The sequence below is a fragment of the Pan troglodytes genome, chromosome 18 (genome assembly GCF_028858775.2).
Source record: "Pan troglodytes isolate AG18354 chromosome 18, NHGRI_mPanTro3-v2.0_pri, whole genome shotgun sequence".
In the NCBI taxonomy this organism is placed as follows: Eukaryota; Metazoa; Chordata; class Mammalia; order Primates; family Hominidae; genus Pan; species Pan troglodytes.
Genome location: NC_072416.2, coordinates 29,533,593 through 29,552,759, shown reverse-complemented (window position 1 = coordinate 29,552,759; position 19,167 = coordinate 29,533,593).

The following is a 19,167-nucleotide window of genomic DNA, read 5'->3' as shown; positions in this document are numbered from 1 at the left end:
CTGCTTGACCAGTGTATTAGTCTGTTCTCACACTGCTAATACAGACATACCCAAGACTGGGTAATTTATAAAGAAAAAGAGATTTAATGGGCTCACAGTTTCACATGGCTGGAGAGACCTCACAATCACGACGGAAAGCTAAGGAGGAGCAAGGGCGTGTCTTACATGGCAGCAGGCAAGAGATTGTGTCCAGGGGAACTGCCCTTTACAAAACCATCAGATTTCATGAGACTTATTCACTGTCACGAGAACAGCATGGGAAAAAACCTCCCACCCATGATTCATTTACCTCCTACCAGGTCCCTCCCATGACACATGGGAATTATTGAACTACAATTCAAAATGAGATTTGGTGGAGACACAGCCAAACCATGTCAACCAATCATGAGGAAGACAGATGATGAAGTGTTCATTATCTCTGCCTGAGTGACCCCTTGAGGTCTAGCAAGCTCTCAATAGCCAAGCTAGACAAGAGAATCTTTCACAATCTGATGATTCCAGCTTCCCCCAGACATACCATGCAGACTCTTATCACTTGGTTTTGCTATTACTGTGTTAGTGATGTCAGGAGGTAGGCTTCAGGTCACACAAGCTCCAGGGTCCATTGATTTCTCTGCTTTGATTATCTCTCTTTTAGTTTGGGAAGCTCTGTGTCCTCACATGGCAGAAGAACAGAAGAGAGTAAGTAAACTCACTCCTGCAAGCCCTTTTTTATAGCAATAGCAGAACCCACATGACCTAAACACCTCCCCTGAGGCCCCACCTACCAACACTGTTGCATTGGGAACTGTGTTTCCAACCCATGCATTTTGGGGCACATGTTCATACCATAGCAGACATGTTTTGATTTTCTTCTCATTTACTGTTGTGTATGTTCTATAGCTATTTTCTTTGTGGTTACCCTGGGGATTACATATAAAATCCTATCATGATAATTTATTTCAAATTTATACCTGTTTAACATCAGTCACATATAAAACCCCTACTTTTTTACAACTTCACATCCCCCATTTTGTGTTATTGATATCATGCATTGCATCTTATATATTGTATACTCATTAACATAGATTTATAGTTATTTTTATGCATTTGTGTTTTAAATCTTGTAGAAAATAAAAAGTGGAGTTACAAACCAAAATTATAATAATCCTCTTTTTTATATTTGTCCATGTATTTACCTTTACCAGAGAACTTGATATTTTCATATAGCTTTGAGTTACTGTGAAGTGTCCTTTTATTTCAACTTGAGGGACTCCCTTTAGTGTTTCTCGTAGTGCAGTGCTAGTGGTAATGTCCTAATTTTTCTCTTATTTTTGAAGGACAGTTTGCCAGATATAACACCTTAGTTGAGTTTTTTTTTCCCCTTTGGGCACTTAAATATATGGTTCCACTGCCCTCTAGGCTGCAAGGTTTCTGCTGAGAAGTCTGCTGACAGTTGCATGGGGATGTCTTATATGATGAGTCACTTTTATCTTGCAGCTTCCAAGATTCTCTCTTTATCTTTAAACAGTTTGGTTATAATGTATCTTGGTGTGGGTCCTTTATTTAAAAGGTTATTAAGCTTCTTGTATTTGTATATCCATTTCTTTCCTTAAATCTGGGAAGTTTTCAGACATTATATACTTTTTAAATTTGTTTTTATTTTTTAAAATAAATTATATTTATTTCTTTTTTTCTGAATTTAACTTTTATTTTAAGTTCAGGGGTAGGTGTGCAGGTTTGTTATATAGGAAAACGCATGTCACAAGAGTTTGTTGTACAGATGATTTTGCCACCCAGGTATTAAGCCTAGTATCCATCAGTTATTTTTTCTGATCTTCTCCCTTCTCCTACCCTCCATCCTCTGGTAGAGCCTAGTGTGTGTTGTTCCCCTCTATGTGTCCACGTGTTCTCATCACTTAGCTCCCACTTTTGAGAACATGTGGTATTTGATTTTCTGTTCCTGTGTTAGTTTGCTAAGGATAATGGCCTCCAGCTCCATCTATGTTCCTGCAAATAACATGATCTTTTTATTTTTTATGACTGCATAGTATTCCATGGTGTATATGTACCACATTTCTTTATCCAGTCTACCATTGATGGGCATTTAAGTTGATTCCATGTGTTTGCTATTGTGAATAGTGTTCAGACATTATTTCTTCTAATAAGTTCTCTTCTACTTTTTCTTTTGTCCTTCTGAAACTCCCATAACATGCATATTATGTGCACATTGGTCCACTTGATGGTGTCCTATAAGTACTTTCTGGTCTGTTCACTTTCCTTTATTCTTTTTCCTTTTTGCTTGTCAGATTCGATAATTTCAAATGACTCATCTTCAGTTTGCTGAATTTTTTTCTTGCCTATTTGAACCTGCTGTTGAATTCTTCTAGTGATTTTTTCAATTTAGTTACTCTATTTTTCAGTCCAGGATTTCTTTTTGGATCTATTTTGTTATTTTTATCACGTTGTAAATATTTTCCTTTTGTTCAGATATGTTTTTCCTGATTTTCCTCAGTTCTTTGTCCTTGTTTTCCTTTTGTTCTTTGAGCATATTTAAGGCAGTTGTTTAAAAGTTTTTATTTAGTAAGTCCAATGCATTTGTTTCTTCAGAGACTGTTTCTGGAGACAAATTTTGTTCCTTTGAATGGGCCATGCTTCCCTCTTTCTTTGTGTGCTTTGTGGTCTTTTGTTGAACATTGGTGATATAGTCTGGCTCTGTATCCCCACCGAAATCTCATCTTGAATTGTAATCCAAATTGTAATCTTTACGTGTTGGAGGAGGGACCTCGTGGGAGGTGATTACATCATGGAGGTGGTTTTCCCATGCTCTTCTTGTGATAGTGAGTGAGTTCTCAAGAGATCTGACAGTTTTATAAGGGACATTTCCCCCATTTCCTTGGCACTTTTCTTTCCTGCCACCATGTGAAGAAGGATGTGGTTGCTTCCCCTTCTGTCTGGTTGTAAGTTTCCTGAGGCTTCCCCAGCCATGCAGAACTGTGAGTCAATGAAACCTCTCCTTTATAAATTACCCAGTCTCAGGCAGTTCTTCAGAGCAGTATGAAAATGGAGTAATACAATTGGGCATTTGAAAAACAGCAACCCTTCTAGTCTTTGCACACTGGCAAAGAAGAACTTTATTAATCAGTGGCTCCCTGAGCCTTGAGATTAACCCTGGGTGAAGGTTTACAGTCTTCTCAGGTCTATTCTCGGCATGTGCTCTGTCTGGATTTTTGTGTGTTCTTTTCCCCTCAATTTCTCCTAGCAGCTTTTATTTCTTTATTTTTCAGTTACGTATTTTTTTAGAGATGGGGTTTTGCTATGTTGCCCAGGCTAGTCTTTAACTCCTGGGCTCAAGAGATCTGCCCCCTTCAGGCTCCCAAAGTGCTGGGATTATAGGCGTGAGCCACCACACCCAGCTCCAGCCGCTTTTTAATGTCTTAGTTTCCCAAAGAGTCTCACCCAAGCTTCTTCTCAGGGCTTTAGGTGTTCTGTTGTAGTCCTCTGCCTGTAGTCTCTTGCCCTAGCTGTCCATGGGCCTGCAGTTTGCTTTATGTGTCTTGATAGTCACCACTGCCTTTTAAAACTTCTAGCCTGTGATCCAAACTATCCCCCTATTTCTGTCTGAGCTTCAAGACAGGTGAGACAGAAACCAGTCCCTTGAGTACTTGAAATGTGGCTAGTGGAATTAAACCCTGACATTCCACTAGCCACCTGATGAATTAAAAATAATTTTTTTTTAAATTTTAATTAACTTAAATTATTTAAAATTAAACAATAACATTGGCTATAATAAAAAATATGGAGGGCTGGGTACAATGGCTCACACCTGTAACCCCAGCACTTTGGGGAGCTGAGGCAGGAGGATCATTTGAGCCCATGAATTTGAAACCAGCCTGGGTAATATAAGGAGACCCCATCTCTACAAAAAAAATTTTTTTAAACTAGCCGGGTGTGATGACGTGTGCCTGTAGTCCCAACTACTCGGGAGGCTGAGGTAGGAGGATTGCTTGAGCTTGGGAGATTGAGGCTGCAGTGAACTAGGATCATGTGACTGCACTTTAGCCTGGGTGACAGAATGAGAATCAGTCGCTAAAAAAATAAAAACATAAAGATGGACAAGTATTGGCAGGGATGTAGAGAACTGGAACCTTCATACATTGCTGGTGGGAACGTAAAATGGTGCAGCTGCTTTGGAAAACAGTTTGGCAGTTCCTCCAAAAGTTACATATAGAGGTGCCACATGATTCAGCAAATCCACTAATCCACTGTGAGGTATATACCCGAGAGACTTGAAAACATAGTCACACAAAATCTCATACATGAATGTTCACAGCAGCACTATCTATAAAAGCTAAAAAACAGAAACAACCTAAATGTCTATTAGCTGATCAATGTGACATATTTAAAAGGTAGTTTATCTATATAATAGAATATAAAAAGAAATTAGTACCTATACATGCTACAACATGGATGAACCTTGGAAAAACTATGCCAAATGAAATAAACCAGACATAAAAACACATGTTACATGAATCCAATTACATGAAATGTCTAGAATAAACAAATCCGCAGAAACAAAAAATAACATTAGCGATCACAAGGAGCTGGGGAGAAAGAGGGAACGGGTATAGGGTTTCTTTTTGGCACAATGAAAATGTTCAAGAATTAGATAGTGGTAACAGTTGCACAACCTTGTGAATATACAAAAAATGTGAAATTGTACATTTTAACATAATGTATTTTTTCAGTATGTAAGTTATATTTCAATTTAAAAAATAGTCACATGCGACTAGTAGGTATGGCATTGAACAACACAGGTCAAGATCAGACTTGGGAATTCCTTTGTCAGTGAACAAGAACCCAGTTCTGGCCAATGAAACATATGAGGGAGAGTTGCTGCGTTCTCCTGGGAAAAGCTTCCTCACTTACAAGGAGACATGGTAAAAGGTATCCCTTCCAAGGAGACATAGAAAGAGACATAGTAGAGGTTAGCTATTTTTCCTATATTCTCTTCATTCTTTTTCCTATGGTGTACAGGACATGCAGCTTAGAACCTGTGATGCTATCTTGAGTTCATGAGGAGGCAGGTGAACATAACCAAACATATAATACCCATATATGTGTATGTACATACCCTATACCCATATATATACATTTATGGGTATGTATATATGCATATTTTGGCTATTTATTTTATTTTATTTATTTATTGTTAATTTCTTTTTATTCAACTTTTATTTTAAGTTCCTGGGTACACGTGAAGGATGTGCAGGTTTGTTACAGAAGTAAATGTGTGCTGTGGTGGTTTGCTGCACAGATCAACCTATCACCCAGGTATTAAACCCGGCATCCATTAGCCATTCTTCCTGATGCTCCCCTTCTTCCCACTCCCTGCCCTCTACAGGCCCAGTGTGTGTTGTTCCCCTCCCTGTGTCCATGTGTTCTCATAGTTCAGCTCCCACTTATAAGTGAGAACATGAGGTGTTTGGTTTTCCATTTCTGTGTCAGTTTGCTGAGAATAACAGCTTCTAGCTCCATCTCTGTTCCTGCAAAGGACATAATCTTGTTCCTTTTTATGGCTGCATAGTATTCCGTGGTGTATATGTACCACATTTTCTTTATCTAGTCTATCATTGATGGGCATTTGGGTTGATTCTATGTCTTTGCTATTGTGAATATTGCTGCAATGAACATACACATCCACGTATATTTATAATAGAATATTTTCCTTTGGGTATATATAATTTCATTTTATTTGTTTATTTTAAAATTGTATTTCAATAGCTTTAGGGATACACATGGTTTTAGTTACATGGATGAATTTTGTCATGGTGAAGTCTGGGTTTTTAGTGTACCCATCACCCAAACAGTGTGAATTGTACCCAATAGGTGAGTTTTCATCCCTCACTTCCCTCCCAGCCTCCCCGATTCTGAGGCTCCCTTTTCTATTATATCACTTTGTCTGCTTTTGTGTACCCATAGCTTAGCTCCCACTTAGAAGTGAGAATGTGTGATATTTGGTTTTCCCTTCCTGAGTTACTTCATTTAGGATAATGGCCTCCAGTTCCAACCAAGTTGCTTCAAAAGATATTATTTCATTCTTTTTTTATGGCTTAACAGTATTATATTATATATCTATATCCATAATATAGATATATACCACAATTTTTTTATCTACCCATTGGTTGATGGGCACTTAGTTTGATTCCATGTCCTTGCAATTGTGAGTTGTGCTGAAATAAACATACACGTGCAGCTGTCTTTTTTACATAATGATTTCTTTCCCTTTGGGTAGATACTCAGTAGTGGGATTGCTGGACTGAATGGTAGATCTACTTTTAGCTCTTTGTGAAATGTCCACAGAAGTTGTACTAATTTAGATTCCCACCAACAGTGGATAAGCATTTCCTTTTCACCACATTCATGCCAATATCTGTTTTCTTTTTTTTTTTAATTTAATAATGGCCATGCTGACCGGGGTAAGGTGGTATTTCATTGTGGAAACCTACGTATGTTGAGGATGGCAGAGGGGAAGATGGAAAACACGTGGGGTTTTGATGGTATTGTTGAGCCCTGTCTCATAGTTTACCTGAGGCCTTCCTTCTATCTCCACTAGATATGCATTTATTTGAGAATATAAATTGTCTCATTATTTAAGCCATTTTGAGTCAATTACTTGCTGCTGAAAACATCTGAACTGATACAGTTACATTACCTCATCTCACCACTCTTCATTATCATTCTCCTCCTCCTCCTCTTCCTCATATTTTTCCTGGAATTTCCCAAGGTGCTATTTTATGTTGGGGGGAAACTTTAGTACAGATATAGGAATTTCTGAGACTGTGCTTGACTGCTAGGTGAGGAGGATTTCTCCCTAATGGGTTTCTCTCTCCTCCTTAAGTAACTGCTGGAGAGATCATTCTATTACTAAACGGCATTTTCACAGTACTTTACAGCTTTCGGATGTCCAGCACACCATCCTTTATCTCATTTAATGTTCATTACAACCTAGTGAAATGGTTAGAACTGGGACTTTTACCCTATTTTGAGCATGAGGAAGGCAAGCTTTGGGTGGAAGTGATTTGCCCCAGGTCATCCAGGAGGTCATGGAGAAGCAAACAGTCAAACCCAGGTCTTCTGACTTCTGTTTCAGTACCTCTAAGCACAACAGCTTCTTTGGAGCAGACATTGGGTAGTGGTGTTAGATTCCTATTCATTTTTCTTCTCCTTTCCAACAGGGAGGGACACAATGGAATCTGCAGCCATGATTTAGAAGTATGCACTGGTGGTCCCACCTTCTTCCTGCCCTTTACCAATTTCATGACAAATGGGGTCTACTTTAGGGATCGGCGAGGCAGAAAACATCTGGATGGACCACATGCCAGAAGGCAGACTTAAAGTCCTAAACATTCGTCTTCTTGGATTATAGAAATCTTGTCTCCTGGCCTCTAAACATGAGACAATGAAGTGACATGGACATAGGTAGGTGGGTTTTGGTGCTGCCCTGAATATCTGTCACATTTGAAAGAGAGAGGGCTGGGTGTAATTAGGCTGGTTCAAGGTAGCTTGTTAACCCACACCAGCAGCAGGTATGAGGAGTAGTCCTACAAAAGCAGTAATTCCAGTCTGGTTCCCGCAGTAATTCTGGCTCTCAAAGGAAACCAGGAAAGGAGGCTGGTGTCTGCTCAGCTCATTCCACTTTCCCAAATCAACTGTCTTCAAGCCCCATACTTACCCCACATGCCTAGCAACTGAAATGGCTTTATTGCCTGTCTTACTGAGAAAATGCAAAACACCAGCTGTTAGACATCTTCCCAGCTCAAGTTCTTTCTCAGAGAATGTGGTATGGGACGGCAGAAGGACACCAACTTCACTATTTTTGTCATCAGCATCATCACCATGGTTAATATCATCTCCATCAGCATCAACAACAACATCCAGAATAGCAGGAAGTGATATTACCTACATGTTAGGTGTGCTGTGATGCACTTTACACACACCATCTCATCTTACTTCTCACAATATCCCCATGAAATAGGTTCTGATATGATTTGCAATTTACAGAGGAGGAAACTGAGGCACAGAACATTAAGTGGCTTACCTAGAGTCACACACGCATTCATGCAGAACCCAGGAATGGATCCCAGGCTCCTCTGACCCTGAACCTAAGTGTTACAGTGCTTCTCTAGATGGCAGAAGCATTTAATCATTGGTCATTTGATTAGTCAATCATCAGGATCAAATTCTAATCCCTGTGCAGTTGCAGTCATTCCTCAGTATATTCAGAGGATTGGTTCCAGGATCACTTGTGTATATCCAAATCCCAGCATGCTCAAGACCTGAAGCTGGCCCTGAAGAACTGCATATAGGAAAAGTCTGCCCTCTGTACGTGTGGATGTACTGTCTGTTCTCATGCTGGTAATAAAGACATACCTGAGACTGGGTAATTTATGAAGGGAAAAGATTTAATGGACTCACAGTTCCACGTGGCTGGGGAGGCCTCACAATCATGGTGGAAGGCAAGGAGGAGCAAGTCATGTCTTACATGGATAGTGGCAAGCAAATAGAGAGCTTGTGCAGGGAGCTCCTCTTTATAAAACCATCAGGTCTCGTGAGACTTATTCACTATCATGAGAACAGCATGGGAAAAATCCACCCCCATGATTCAATTACCTCCCATTGGGTCCCTTCCACGACACTTGGGAATTGTGAGAGCTACAATTTAAGATGAGATTTGGGTGGGGATACAGCCAAACCAGCTTTCACATCCAGGGAATTCTGTGTTTTCATCTGCATTTGGTTGAAAAACATTCACATATAAGTGGTCCCGTGCATTTGAAACCTAAGTTGTTCAACTCTTGCTCAGTTCTGCATCTCACATCTCTAATGCTCATGATTAGACATAGAAATGTGAATGAAAAACTGAGTTTTATTTATTTATTTATTTTTGCAGAATAGCATGGAAAACAGGAACTGCTAGTGTCAACTAGGAAGGACTGTCACAAGGGTTAGATGAGATCATTGAGAATCCAAGGAGAACTGTTTAAAATGGACCCTGGAGAATGAATCAGTGAGGACTGGGGAATTTCCTTGCCCAGAGGGAGGAGCTGGGGCCAAGCTCACCTTCTGATGGAGTGTGTGGGTTTCTTGTCCCAGAAGGAGGAGCTTTGCCCAAGCCAAGCTTTCCAGGGCCTTTCCCAGATGACTCCAGAATGCCTGATGTCAGGCTGTATTTCTCCCTTGTCAAGGCTGCTGTCACACTTACCAGTGTGGCGAATCCTCAAGGATCTAGAACCAGAAATACCACTGAAGCCAGCAATCCCATTACTGGGTATACATACACCCAAAGGATTATAAATCATTCTACTATAAAGGCACATGCACACGTATGTTTATTGCAGCACTGTTCACAATAGCAGAGACTGGGAACCAGTCCAAATGCCCATCAGTGATAGACTGGATAAAGAAAATGTGGCACATATACACCATGGAATACTGTGCAGCTGTATAAAAGGATGAATTCATGTCCTTTGCAGGGACATGGATGAAGCTGGAAACCATCATTCTCAGCAAACTAACACAAGAACAGAAAACCAAACACCACATGTTCTTACTTGTAAGTGGGAGTTGAACAGTGAGAACACATGGACACAGGGAGGGGAACATCACACACCAGGGCTTGTCAGGAGGGTGGGGGGCTAGGGGATGGATAGCATTAGGAGAAATACCTAATGTAGATGATGGGTTGGTGGGTGCAGCAAACCACCATGGCACATATATGTAACAAACCTGCAAGTTCTGCACATGTATCCCAGAACTTAAAGTATAATTTTAAAAAAAAGAAAAAAAGAGAGTAATTAATGGAGTGAGGTCTTTCCCTGGAACATACTCCAGAGAGGGTCCGCTGAGCACACCTCTATCTGAGAGTGATAAGAGAATGACACATCTTGTCCCCTCTTTCTGATCTTGGTTTTGTCATCTCCAATAAAGCCATTCTGTGTGATGCTGTGCAGAATTCATCACAGGCCCTGGCACCTGACAGATGGCAACCACAAAGGGACACACCTTAGGGACAGTGATGTGGCTGACATTCTCTAGCACAGTGCTGGGCACAGAGAAAGCCATAATGGCTGCCACTTGCCACAGTGTCATGGAGATAATGATCGTTGTCTTCACTGTGAATGTGGCCAGCACTTCCCTGTCTCAGCCAAGCACTGCACATGCCCTTCCTTCTGCCCCTCCGTCTTGGCGATCCCTGCAGCATGGAAGGCAGGGGACTTTAAGAAACCAGCCTCATGCTTCAGTACTGCATCAAAGAAATGTCAGAGGCTGAGTCCGCTCCAGAATGTAATGTGTCCTGTCAATCAGCCCTCAGACCGAAGACCTGCAAGGTCCATTGACGGAGGCCCGAGAAGATTTATTTTGTCTCATTTAATTGCCCTTTTTGCTTTGTAAACATAAAGGTTACAGCTTCTAATCTGACAGCTAGAGTAGCCTTTTTCTTATCAGAGAAAAAAAATGACATTTGGATTCTTAGAAAATGTTTCCTTCACTCTTCTCTAATAGCTCACCCCACTTTCCCCTTGCCTAGTGCAAGGACTGGGAGGCTTGTTCAGTAAGACCCCAACAATGGAGTTAGATGGACCCCTGTGACCTCAGGCAAGTGGCCATTCCTCGCTGGCCTCAGTTTCTTCTTCTCTTAAATGGGGATGACAATAAGACTCACCTCAAAGGGTTGCTGTGAAAATTCACTGGAGTGGTGCCATAGAGTGATTGAGGGTCAGAGCTAGGAGCTGGAGTTTCTGGGTTCAAATCCCAGCTCTGCCACTTACTAGCTATGTGATGTCATCTCTCTATGCCTCATCTTCCTTCTCTGTCAAATGGAAATGACAGTAATGGCACCTAGTGCACAAGGTTATTAGGAGGAGCAAATGAGTGAGTTAATATGTGTAAAGATCTTGGAACAGCATAAGGGCTGCTTAATGGGAGCTTTTATTTTATTTTATTTTTATTTTTTTGAGACAGAATGTCTCTGTCGCCCAGGCTGGAATGCAGTGGCATGATCTCATCTCAATCTCCGCCTCCCAGGTTCAAGTGATTCTCTTGCCTCACCCTCTCGAGTAGGTGGGACTACAGGTGCCCAGGACCATGACCAGATAATTTTCGTGTATTTTTAGTAGAGACGGGGTTTCACCATGTTGGTCAGGCTGGTCTTGAACTCCTGACCTCAAATGATGTGCCAGCCTCAGTCTCCCAAAGTGCTGGGATTACAGGCGTGAGCCACAGTGGGGCTTTTAAATGATCATGTGCCATGCAGTTCATGCCTGGCCTGCAAAGGAGGTAGCTGTTATTATTTACAAAGTAACTCCTCAAGGAATGCTTTATGTATTGGCTTTTAATAATTCGGGGAGTTCCTGTAAAGTGGAGATTTCTGCATTTGTGAGAAGCTGGAAGCTCTCTAGCACTGCTGGAACCCCATTCCTACACAGTAACAATTGCTGTGCTGAGTGGCGGGGCCTGCCATTACCCTCAGACCTGTAGGCATTCCTTTTCTCATCTTCTAGCCACAGAAACCTGAGAGAGGTTCTTACTCATAGAGGCTGAGGCCACTGGAGCCCTTCTTTTCTCCCAAGATGTTCATCCAGCGTCAAGCTTAAGCAATGCACCATCTTGCCATGGGGTGATTTTTCCAGCCTTGACTGAGACAGGGCTATGCCCTTGGCTGCAGGTTTCAGACCAGCCCTTCTACCCTTGGGCCACACGAGGCCTGCTGAAGTCCAAAAATACTCAACATAGAAATTCAGAGCGAAAAGTTAGAAAGATTTTTCCTGTTGCTGCTTTGCAAATATCCCAGATATTAGCCATTCTAACTTAGTTTAATCACTAGGTGATTTAAGTCTTTAGACTATCTGCATATTTACATGAGACTTAATAATATACTTTTCATGTTGAATGCAGGGAAAATTATAACTCATACATATATGTATTTGTAAATATTTTCTCCATCAATTGCTCCTCTCTGTAGCCCTAAAATCTGCTCACCACTACTTTGCTTTTCTGGTTTGTATTGTGTGGTTAAAAACATCAACTCAATCATGTAACCATCTCTAAGCAAATATCCAACAATATATATCTACAGAAATCATTTCTGCAGCTCATTTCCACCTTTAAAAAAGGGGAGATTTTCCTTTGCAAGAAAGATCTCAAAATTTGTGGCAGGTGCTGAGTCAGTAAGATAAATAAATAAAAAGGGCTGGGTGTGGTAATAGGGAGTGGTGAGGAGTGTGGCAAACTGAAGACAACATGCTCTGCATAGAAGAGGCAGCTGAAACTCAGCTCTGGTCAAGGGTTGCCAAGCAGGAATTGAAACTCAGTGTTAACAGACAGTCTAATTTTTAAAGAAAGTTGGGAACACTCAATTTTTATCAGTAATTGTTCAATTTTCAAATATTAATAAGTACTAAAAATAAAAAAAAAACAACTCTGTGAGCCAAACAAAACACATCTATGAGATCAGTGAGATCAATTTGGGCTCAGATATGCAGCCTCTTCAGTGCAGAATATTAGTAATGTGTTTGGGGTGTGGAGTCAGAAGACCCAGGGGTTGGCTCCGAGCACTGTCACTAGCTGATTGTCAGGGTCTTTTAAACTCTCTGAACTTCAATTTCTTCATCACTAATATGGAGACATGACTATTTGCCTGAAAGAGTTATTGTTGAGGATTAAATGAGGAAATTCTGGCTAGGCACAGTGGCTCAAACCTGTAATCCCAGCACTTTGGGAGGCCGAGGTGGGCGGATCACGAGGTCAGGAGATCAAGACCATCCTGGCCAACATGGTGAAACCCTGTCTCTACTAACCAAACACACACACACACACACACACACACACACACACACACACGCATGCACAAAATAGCCGGCGTGGTGGCAGGTGCCTGCAGTCCCAGCTACTCGGGAGGCTGAGGCAGGAGAAGCACTTGAACCCGGGAGGCGGAGATTGCAGTGAGCCAAGATTGCACCACTGCACTCCAGCCTGGGTGACACAGCGAAACTCCGTCTAAAAAAAAAAAAAAAAAAAAGGAACTTCTTATGCAAATCTTAGTGCAGTGCCAGCACATAGTAAATGCTCAGGAAATAAATTGTGGCTGTAAGAGGTTTCCTAGGTGAGAGGCACATGATTTTTCACTGGTGATGGTCAAATAGCTTTTCGCCACAGCCAGAGCAGTGAATCTGTGGCCAACCAAAACATGAACATGATTTGACTGCAGTCTTTACCAGGTATTCTTGTCAGATCAGCTCTTTTTTTCCCCCTTCTAAAATTGGTTTCGGTCCACTGATCCCACAGAGTGTAGCTCCAGCTTCCGTTCTCCCACCATTCACTCAGCAGAGAAATGCCAATATTGCTGTTTCCCATGCACTCAGCTTGGCTGCAAATGCATTCAGGAAAGACCAAATGGGGGGCAGTGTGGCATCGCATACTGAGTCAAAGAGGCCCTGGACAGGGGCTGCTGGTTGGCAAGTCCTTTCTTGGCACAAAATGAGCAGTCAGCAGAAGGTGTTTTATACACTGCCCTGAATCCCTGTGAATTAGCCTGCTATTAGCATGAAAAATATTAAGCAATAAACAGTTGCGATATTTAACACTCTCTACAGAGGCTTGTTGCTACAGGCGTAACCAATGCAGACCATGTTAATGAGCAAACAGAAGCCATGCAGCAGGAAGGGACGGGGCTGGTTGTGGCACACACAGGCTCTAGGCACCTCACCAACAAAACATGCTAGGTTGAGCTGGGTGCAGTGGCTCACGCCTGTAATCCTAGCACTTTGGGAGGCCCGGGTGGGTGGATTGCCTGAGCTCAGGAGTTTGAGACCAGCCTGGGCAACATGGTGAAATCCCATCTCTACAAAAAAATACAAAGAATGAGCCGGGCGTGGTGGCGTGAGCCACTAGTCCCAGCTACTCGGGAGGTTGAGGCAGGAGAATTCCTTGAACCCGGGAGGCAGTGGTTACAGTGAGCCGAGATCGCGGCACTGCACTCCAGCCTGGGTGACAGAGTGAGACTCCATCTCCAAAAAAATAATATAAAATAAAAAATAAACAAAACATGCTAGGCTGAAGATGTGTGTGCCACATGTGGAGGCTTGTACACACGGGCATGCTTCTGCTTGGGCACACACACATGCAGACACAAGCATGTCCACATGCAGATACACACATAGTAAATATTTATGCACAAGTGCAATGCACCAGGAACATGCACACACACGCGCCACTTTCACATGCGCAGGCACTCAGACATCCCACCCATCCTGTACCCATACACCCAAATACGTGGTCACAGGCATATGTACATGCACATACACACAAGTAAAAACTTCTCCCCCAATGATGGGTATAGTGGTTTGGTCTGACCTGATAACAGAACTTATTTTCTGTCCATTTGGAGTAGAGATCTGGCCAAATGATGACTTCACTTAGTGACAACTAACCCTGATGGCAGCTTCATGTGATGGATTTTAAAGGATCCAAGATTCGGCTGCAATGGAACAGTGGCTGCGTAAGACCAGGGATACAGATATTTAGGCTAAAAGAGTATGAGCTACCAGTGGACCTTTAAACAGTCATTTATATGACTGGAGACTGTACAGATGCTAATGGTCTTGTTTTCCTGGGAGCCTAACCAGTGGGAGGGTTCAAAAACTTTCCATGACTCCCTCCTGCCTTAGGAACCAATCTAGACTTATGCATTCTGTACTGATCTTCCTTCAGCATTAGTTCTGAATTTCCTGAGTTACTCTTAACCATGCCTGCAAGTCTCCAAACATCCTGAGCAATTTGCTTTAAACAAAACAAACAAACAGAACAAAAACAACAACAACAACAAAAAAACAAGCTGAGCGCAGTGGCTCATGCCTGTAATCCCAGCACTTTGGGAGGCCAAGGCAGGTAGATCTCTTGAGGTCAGGAGTTTGAGACCAGCTTGGTCAACATGGTGAAACTCTGTCTCTACTAAAAATACAAATATTAGCCGAGTGTAGTGATGCCCGCCTGCAATCCCAGCTATTCGGGAGGCTGAGGCAACTTGAACCTGAGAGGCGGAGGTTGCAGTGAGTAGAGATTGTGTCATTGCACTCCAGGCTGGGTGACAAGAGTGAGACTCTGTCTCAAAAAACAAACAGACACACACAAAAACAAACAAAAAATCACCTCATTCTTTCATTTCCTCAGGTCTTTGCACATATTCTGACATCTTCCCAGAAAACTCTTTTCCTCTCTTCTCTCTCTTTTTTTTTTTTTTTTTTTGTTTTCTTTTTTGTTTCTGAGAAAGGATCTCACTCTGTGGCCCAGGCTGGAGTGCAGTAAGGCGATCTCTACTCACTGCAACCTCTGCTTCCCGGGTTCAAGTGATTGTCCTGCCTCAGCCTTCCGAGTAGCTGGGACTACAGGTGCACACCATCAAGCCTGGCTAATTTTTGTATTTTTAGTAGAAATGGGGTTTTACCATGTTGGCCAGGCTGATCTCGAACTCCTGACCTCAAAGTGATCCACTTGCCTAGGCCTCCCAACGTGCTGGGATTACAGGTGTGAGCCACTGTGCCTGGCCATCTCTTCTCATTTTTAAAAACCCAACAGAAATGTCACTTCTGGGAATACTTCTACTTGACTTAGCAGGCAAAATCCATTAATCCATCATGAGCCTACTATGTGTTAGGCACTGTGTTTGGGGTTCATGATCTTGAACTCCTGGACTCAAGTGATCTTCCAGCCTCGGCCCCCCAAAGTGCTGGGATTACAGGTGTGAGCCACTGCACCTGGCCAGTTGTGTTTGGGATTTAAAGACAGATGCAATATAGCCTAGGCTCACGTGGAATCCCCAGAATTAGCCACCGTGACTAATTCTGTGTTCCTAAAGCACCCTGCACACAGCATCCTGTGGTAACTTTAACTATTGCAGTGCAAGTATTTTCATGTCTGTGTTTTTCCCTAAAGAAACAGCTGTTGCTTTTCCTCCTCCTTCTCCTCCTCCTCCTCCTTCTCTTCCTCCTCCTTCTTATATCTAGTTTTAAAAAAAAAATTTAGACTCAAGGGTTACATGTGAAGGTTTGATACATGGGTATGATGAGTGATGCTGAAATTTGGGCTTATTGATCCTGTCACTCAAATAGTGAACACAATACCTGATAGGTAGTTTATCTCCTTTCCTCCCTCCCCTCTTTTGAGATCCCCAGTGTCTATTATTCCCATCTTTGTGTCCATGTGTACTCAATGTTTAGCTCCCTCTTATAAGTGAGAACATGTGGTATTTGATTTTCTGTTTCTGTGTTAATTTGCTTGGAATAATGGCCTCTAGCTATATCCATGTTGCTGCAAAAGACATAATTTCATTCTTTTGTATGGCTGCATAGTATTCCATGCTGTATGTATACTACACTGTGTTTATCCAATCCAGCATTGTTGGGCCCCTGGGTTCACTTCATACCTTTGCTATTGTGAATAGTGCTGTGATAAACAGGGGAGTGCAGATGTCTTTTTGGTAGAATGATTCATTTTTCTTTGGGTATATACCCTGGTGTGGGGTTGCTGGGTGGAATGGTAATTCTATTTTTAGTTCTTTGAGAAATTTCCAAACTGCCTTCCACAGGGGCTAAACTAATTTGCACTCCCACCAACAGTGTATAAGTGTTCCCTTTCTCTGCAACCTTGCCGACATCTGTTAGTTTTTGACTTTTTAATAATAACCATTCTCACTCGTGTGAGATGGTAGCTCATTGTGGTTTTGATTTGCATCTCAAGAATGAGCTTCTTAAAGTCTGAAGCTGTGCCTTTTATATTACTGTGTCACCAGTGCTTAGCCTTGTGCCTGGCCTAATGTAGATAGTTGATAGGTTCTCATCATGCAAAGTAAGAAATCTATTGCAGTAAAATGCAAATGATAGTAGCCAGCAATGAACTATAAGTAGAAATGTTGGTGTAAAATGAATGAAGGAGGGTGGATGTGATCTCATGGAGGATTTTAAGTGCTACGTGAGATTGCTCTGATTAGTGAGATGAGAGAGAGCTGCTTGCAGAATGTTTTCATTCCTGCAATGACAAGGCTTCAATATGTCAAGAACATGTTTAGGGCCAGCCTGAACTGGGGCAGTGACAGTGGGGATAGAGAAAAATGGACTCAAATGAACAGGGGTCAGGACAGGGGGTGCTGTTGGGTAGGGTTAGATAGAGAGAAGGATAGGATCGCTTTGTTGCTGCTTAGATCACCGACTGAGTAGAGGCACCATTCCCTGAGATGGGGATGATGGGAGGAGATTTGAGAAGGAGAGGTCAGTTTGGAGAGGAGGATTCGTGGAAGTGCTTCAGTAGGAAGCAAACCCAGGAAACACTGGCAGGGAAGTGAGACAGTAGGACAGGGAAGGGAAAGAGAAAATGCAGTGGTGCAGCAAATTGAAAGATCTGTGGCTTAGACCCGCAGGGCAGCCCTGGAGACAGCGCAGGTCACACCCCAGAGCTGTCTCTATCTGGGCATGAGGCCTGAAGTATTTATATTGCTGCAACTGGCAGTCATTGGTTAAAAACTGTCCCCAGTGGGGACATAAATCCCTAGGCACTCTGGCCCTGTGCACATCCAGGAATAGTGGTTTCCAGCAGCCTGTGTGCAGCCAACCCTCTGACAAAGCAACAGGGGACTGCCGGTTGGGAGTGGAAACCGCAGGAGCTTGGCAGCACAAAGCCAGTCAGGGGACAGAGACGGTGTGAACAGAGCTACACGGTAGCAGAGTGGAGGGTTTGGTTGGGGCCTTACTGAGCTGGGGTTACATGGGGATGCATTCTCTGAGTGAAGATTTGTATTAGTAAGTTGGTGTATTAGCCTGTTCCTGATAAAGAAATACCTGAAACTGGGTAATTTATAAAGAAAGGAGGTTTCATTGGCTCATGGTTCTGCAGGCTGCACAAGAAAGGCACCAGCATCTGCTTGGCATCTGGGGAGGCCTCAGGGAGCTTTGACTTCTGGCAGAAGGTGAACGGGGAGCCGTCACGTGGGGAAAGCAGGAGCAAGAGTGGGTGGGAAGTGCCACGCTCTTTGAAATGACCAGATCTCTCGAGAACTCTCTCATTGTTGCGCGGACAGCGCCAAGCCGTGAGAGATCCCTTTCTATGATAAAAACACCTCCCACCAGGTCACACCTCCAACGTTGGGGCATCTCAACATGAGATTTAGTTGGGGACAAATATCCAAACCACATGAGTGGGTTAGTCATTCATTCAATCAATCCATCAGTATTACAGTGTGCCCCGTGCCTTGTTCTGTCGCAGGCAACAAGCCTCCTAGCAGATAAAGTCTCCGCCCTCATGAAACACCCACTCTCATGGCACAGATAATAAACAGCAGAATTCTAACATGTCAGTTAGGGATAAGTGCCAGGAAGGAAATGTCAACAAACGCAAACAGAGTAAGGGGACGGTGAGCGAGGGGATGAGCTGGAATTTGCCTATGTTGTCTTTAAGGAGGTGACATTTGTGTTGTGACTTGAATGGAGGGAGCCAGCTATGTCAGCATCTAGGGGAAGAGCATTCTAGGCAGAAGGAGCCAAGAGAGAAACAAGCGTAGGTTGACGGCAGGACTGCAGGAAGGCCTGTGTGGCAGAGAGGTAGTCAGAGACCAGGACACAAAGTGAGCGCCTTGGCCATGGGCTTTGTTCTGAATGTAATGGATAGCCATTGATGGTCCATATTTATGCATTTAAAATGTATTTAATTTTTATTAACTGTATTTAATTTTTAATTTTAATTGTATTACTTGTGGCACACTGTTTTGATACATATTTACACTGGTGAATGATTTAATCACGCTAATTAACATACCTGTCATCTGATTTCCTTACAATTTTTTTGTAATGAGAACATTTAAAATTTACTGTTTTAGCAAATTAAAATATATAATACATGATTATTGATTTTATCACCATCCTGTACAATGCTGTTCACTGCAGCATCATTCACAATGGCTAAGATATAGAAGCAACCCAAATGCTCATCTATTGATGAACCGATCAAGGAAATGTATATCCACAAAAGAACACTATTCAGTCTTGAAAACTGCGAAATTCTGTCACTTGCGACAATGTGGATAAGCCTGGAAGACGTTATGCGAAGTGAAATAGGCCAGGCACAGAAAGAGAAATAATG